This window comes from Apteryx mantelli, chromosome 18, assembly GCF_036417845.1.
Source record: "Apteryx mantelli isolate bAptMan1 chromosome 18, bAptMan1.hap1, whole genome shotgun sequence".
NCBI classification, from domain to species: domain Eukaryota; kingdom Metazoa; phylum Chordata; class Aves; order Apterygiformes; family Apterygidae; genus Apteryx; species Apteryx mantelli.
This window is the reverse complement of record NC_089995.1, coordinates 13,183,127-13,189,126: the sequence shown is the minus strand read 5'-3', so window position 1 is coordinate 13,189,126 and position 6,000 is coordinate 13,183,127.

Sequence of the window (6,000 nt, the reverse complement as noted above, 5' to 3'; positions counted from 1 at the left end):
GCGAGGTTGCTGCTCAGACATGCTCTCTTCTCTTCTCAGGGAGGAAAGCTTGGCCACTTGCACTTAAACCATGTCTATGTGCCAAAACTCACCAGGCTAAGCTACCTTGAAGGTCTACTGATATTCATGGGTGCTGAAGACCTGCTATCTGCCTCCATCCGTCTTCTCCTGGCCCTACGTGTTCTCAACTTCTGCAGCAGGATAAATGGAGACATGGCACCACAGGCACTCTCCTGCCTGTCCAAGCCCACGTGAACTAGGGCACACATAGTCCTCCAGAAGGCTCTGTAAAAAGATACGTGTGTATTCAGGGACAGTTATGCCAGCCCACAGCTATTTGTGTCTTTACGGAAACAGTTTGGGTTATTTTGTTTTGGGATCCGTAGAGCTATAAATGCCTGCCCGGAGCCTGCTGGGGGTTGTGAGCTCTGGGGCAGCCCCTGAAGGTGGCTCTGATGATCCTGTTTCTGCTCTGTCCCCACAGAGGGGTGCGTTCCAGTCTCACGCTCAGTTAGCATTTTTTTCCAGGTCCCAAATCAGCTACTTGTGCTGCCGGCCCCCTTCTCCTGCTCTGTCCCATGCTGTTTCGTACCCTCAGCCGGGTCCTGCGAGCGGTGGAGAGTAAAGGCAGCACAGCGAGTAAGCGCGTGCTCAGAGCCAGAGCCATGGCTGGGCAGGGACACAGCGAGGGGGGTATCTAAGGGCTGCTAAACGCTGGGGAGTCTGCACTGATTCCTAAAAGCTTTCGATTAGCGTCTTTGAGGCTGGATACCGGTGAATGGCCGACCTCAAACTAACCCCTAGGGTGCAAAAAATGCCTGGTGGCTCACTCCACGCGTTTGTCCCATGTCAGAGTCGTTTTCTGACACAGGCTGTGTTAAAAGCAACAGAAAACCTGATGTTCAGGCAGGCCTGGTGCCAAATAGAGCTTGTGCTGTCCTCCTCCCCCTTTCAGCAAAAGTCAGTGGCAAACTCCAGCTACACCTCAGCTTATTTACAGCCCAACCTGGGGCTGGCTTTTGTAGGAGCAGTCTGAGCAGCTGAGAAATGCAGCTGTCCCGAGGCTTTGCTTCGCCCTGGAGCAGAGACAGCATGGCTGGAAACTTCGTGGCCTCTGAAACCCTCAACACTGAAGTGCCAAAGCAGGTTCAGCAAGGAGTCATCTCCTGGCTGCTAAAATGAGATGAAAGCTTCAGGGTGAGACTAGGGCAGTGATTTAGTGTTGAGTCTTCAGGGACCTAATTCACTTGGGCTTTTTTTTTTTTAATATCACAGGCCCAAAGCGTCCAGAGGACATCAGCTCCTCTGAATTGCGACCCTGGCAGCTATAATAACCACGTCTGTTACCTTGCTGCTTGGGGGTCAGGCTGCCTGGCTGCAATGTTGAAACCCCACCACGGGCCAAGGTTGCTGCTCCTGGGCAGCCCCGCGCTGGCGCACTGGCAGCAGCGCTGTCCCCAAGGGGCACCGGGCAGGAGGCGGTCGCCAGCACCTCTGTCTCTGATGAAGGGCCCCGGGCTGCAGGATAGAAATGCTGTCAGGACAGTGTGGTGGGAGTATTTGCATGTTAAGCACATATGAAAACAGACTCGGTGAGAGATGGTGCCAAGGGAACCTTTCAGCCTGTCACTTTGCAGAGCAGGCTCCAGCCCTGGGTCAGCGCGCTCTGGCCATGGCTCTTGCACCCGGCGGATCCTGGTTACTCCATTTCTAGCCACCCCGGGGATGGGCTGATGCCAGTGATTTACACTGTGCCCTGGGAATCCCCCCTCTGTATTTCCCCTCTTGTTTCTGCGTATTGGCGTGTTTCTGGAGCTGGCGAACACGGCTGCGCTCCAGCTGCTCGGCCCCTGGGGCACTGCCCGCCGCCAGCTGCAGCCCTCCGCTCTGCGCTGCCTCAGCTCCACAGGTTCAAGCAGTTTATACTGTGGCTGTAAGAGGCTGAGAGCATCACTGAGCTAAATCAGGGGGCACGGGGCATGTGTTTATAAGCTCTGCTTTGTTCCTAGGTGGAGGAAAGGAAAGGGATGCTAATAGCCCATAACATGCGTCTGATGCTGTGCACTTTGCCACCTGGGAAGCCTGCACGAGCGTGCGTGGGGACGACCCTGCAGTCCTTTACGGTGGCAGGAGTCACCCAACCGCTGCAGTCTGCATTTCCAGGTAGAGGCTTTGTTCCTTGCAAGACATCAAAGCTGGGATGCCAGTGAGATACCTGCAGAGCAGGCAGTGTGGACAGGAGGATTCCCCGAACGCTGCCTGAACCTGTATAACAAATCTGTGAGGCAAATGCACGGCAGAGCAGATGGGATGATTTTCAGTGGCACTGCCACTGCCTGGCACGTGATGCTTGTAGGACTTCCAGAGTAATTCAGATATGCCACTGTTGTCAGCAACAGCTGCTCCTCTCCATGCTGGTGTGCTACGAACTGGGTGTAATTCTGTTGCAGTGGATGGAGTTTGTCTGGCTTTGCATTGCAGTAGCATGTGGACCACATTTTCCTACATACGTAATGCTTGATTTCCCAAGTACAATGTCTATGCTACAAATTCTTCAGAGAAATTCTTAACTGCTTTAAAAAAATTGCTCTCTTGGGCATTTTTTAAATTGTTAGAAAATTTGTGTGGGCATTGCAATGTTTGTTTTCTTTAGAGACTATTTTTATCTTGTTTTTCCATCAAAGAAGTTGATCAAAATACGAATCGACACTGCACCTTTAAATATGGCATGCTAATAGCCCCACAACAATAAAAGCAAACTTGCAAGTGCTTGAGCATGTGCCTAAAATTTGCTGGAAAAGGCTAAACCCTTTTATTGCACTTGCTTGCCAGCGCTGCTAAAAGCACAGGTGGTGAGGAGCCTAAGGACCAACGCCACGGTGCTGTACCGCGCCCGGCTGGCACTGGAGGGGTTAAAGAGCATGTCCCCAGCGCTGCAAGGGCTGGAGCTGGCCTTTCGCAGAGAGGATGCTGGCGACTTTTTTTGCACATGCTTCACAATGGCATTCAGCTGACTTTTTTTGCACATTTTTCTTGACGGCATCCAGCTGACGCAACCAGGCAAAGCAGGCAGCAGCCCAGCTAGCAGAGCCCTGAGGGAGGTGCTGATATGAGGGAGAGGGAGAAGAGCTGAAGTCATGGAGGGGGGGGACATTTAACTTTTATGTAAGGTTGCTTTTACTGTTGGAGAAAAGCTCTCTGGAGAGCAGCGCCCTCCCCCAGCTCCTCGCAGTTGGCTGGTGCGTCACTGGGACTTGCCGCTTTTGTTTTTGAGCCATGGATTTGGCCAAGCGACGCTCGGCCCGAGCCAAGAGAGCCAGGGCAGAGAGGATGCAGCGTCCCCCCTGGGCGCACGGGCTTGGCGATGCTGGGGCGCTCAGGTAGAAACGGGGTGCTCGGCAGCTGGGGTGTGCGGGGCAGGCGGGGGGGTCTGGCCAGACCTGAAAACGGGGGTGGTTTTGCTCTGCAGAGATGGTGGGCCCGTTTCAAGCACGGTATGGTGCCACTTGGAGAATGCAATGTGCTGTGACAGAGCCAGCCCTGCTCGCTGAATAATACATGGGCTGCTTGAGTTTTCACGAATCAAGCCTTCCCACTAGGATGCTCATGCCCAGAGCTGCGGGAGGAGGAGGGGAGAAGGCAGGATGTGGAAAGTGCAGTGGCACAGACCCTAGTGAATGTCACTCAGTTGGAGAGCTATTTTAAGATTTATCTTGCCGCACTCTGACAAAAATGTGCTTTGGAGCAGACCTTATCGCGGGTGTGGACTTTGGCACAGGGGAGCCTGCTGAGGGGCTACCAAAGCTATCTCTGGAGCTGGGGGAGAGGGGCACGAGGAAGACTGGCTGGATACAGTGTGGGTGAGCACACGAGCCGTTGTGCCAGCGTTATGTGCTGCTACTGGTCCAGCTAACACCGAATATCCTGGCCCATAGGTGGCCACAGCTCTGACCCAGCATGCCCATCTGGGCAGCCCTCCAAAGGAGCAGATAGAAAGTGGGTGTCTTAGCTGAAATCCCAGCTAAGGTCTGTCCTTGGCTCCCACGTGGCTCAGTGATGTAGAGAAGCTGGGAGGAGAGCAGAGGCCTTTTGCTCCCCTAACTCAGGCCCAGCTGAGCAGATGAGCGATCTAGGCAGCCACCAGGCAGGGACCATCGTAAAATGGGTTCATTTGGTCTGCCAGGCTCTATGTCTTACCTAGTTTCAGTCTCTAAACTTTGGATCTTCCTAAACATGACATTTTCTTAGACAAAAGACCATCGCCTACTTCAGATGTCTTTCATGATGTTTATACCCGTGGGAGAACAGCGCATTGACTGCAAAGGCAAGACAAGCATGCTGGGATATGTTTCCTGCGGCAATGCTGAAGCTTGTGATTCTACCTACTTCTTGTTTGCTTCCAGCTCATCCTTTCTTTCCTCAGCTCCTGCCTCCTCTGCCTCCTCGCAGGATTTCTTGCAGCCCACAGGAATCGCTTCTCGCACATGGCCTTCCCCGAGCTGGTATTGCTGAAGGAGCATGCATGTTTGCTGTGCTTTTTCTTTAAAGCAAAGTTAACTCAAAGATTTGTTAAGTGTCAAAAATACTTATTTCACCTTGTTCTCTCTTTGCCTGTCTCTGTAGAAGACATTCTGATGGCAAATCAGAATATGAATGACTCCTCAGAGTCACACGTGATCTTGCAGGCTGACGGCAGAAGAGCTGGACTTTGCTGCAGGTTTGCTGAGACCTTGGCTAAGTCACTTCACCCTCCTGGTATCTTACATGATCCAGCTGCTTGTAAAGTACTTGTAGACCTTCAAAGGCCTAAAACATTTCCACCTTAAAGGTGCTGAACGGCACTTCTAGGAAGGCATTTCCCATGTGGTTACTAACAGGAAGAGAGCCTCAAAAATGCTTCATGAAGAGACCGAGTCTTAGAAGGAAATACAGTACTGTGACGGGAAAAAGAAAGCATGATTTGTATGCATAAATATAGGGAAACCAGAATGTTCTTCACTAGTAGCTCTAATTAACTATTTCAGAATTCATGTCAGGGTCCTTCACTGGCACAGACTTTAATCTCTTGCTCTTCCTCAGGGGGACTGCAAGTGTCTGCCCCTTCTGCTGGGGCTTCAGTAATTTAACCTTTTCTGTAAGCTGACATTTGGTGCATTTTCTGTCTGCTGTTTCACAAATGCAGTACGAATCAACAATAAAGCCTTAGAGAAGCCTCTATCTGTGGGTTGCAACAAATGACACTGCAAATCTCCAGTGCCATGGACAAGCTGAGGCAGGAAGGGTGCCTGGTGGCCCAAGCCCCCTTGCTCTGTCACATTGCTTCCCATGCTCTGTGCAGGCCAGCATCTCCCTCACCAACGACGTCTCGTGGGAGCCTCTGAAGATCCCGGGACCACGCGGGGAGGCAGCAGTCTCTGTTGTGTTGCCTGAACTCCTCTTTTGGAGTTTATGAAGTCCACAGCTGGATTTCGGCATTGAGCTGGCACTGATAGCGGCCCTGGAGTGTAACTTCCCGGGTGAGGGCAAATTTGCAAACAGACCCACCTGAAGCAATGTCAGCCCTCCTCTCCTCCCCCCGCCCCATGAAACTGGAGGTTAATGCGAATTATCACTGTCGCACTCTCAGCTGCTGGGGCCGGAGATTAGGAAGCTGTTTCTTATCACGCTGGCAGCTCCGCGCTGAGCCCAGCATCCCTTCGCTCAGCAGGGAACGGGGACCGAGCACAAGGGCAGCGAGGCTTATGTTTCGGTTTTGCTCACTGAAGAAATGAGTAAGCAGCAGTTCGCCTTTTCGTAACCGTTGCACTGAGATGGCTCTCAGGGCTCAGGTTTTGCTTTGTGTTTTTTTTAACTCATCTCAGTGCGTGAATCTTTTGCTGCCAGGACGCTGTCCTCTAACACTGCACAGGCGCATCCGCGGGAGCCAGCGCTTGTGCAAGCAGCTCTCGCTGGAGTTTGGTCCCTTGCACATGCGGAGCTAACAGTGTCAGCTGGGGTTAG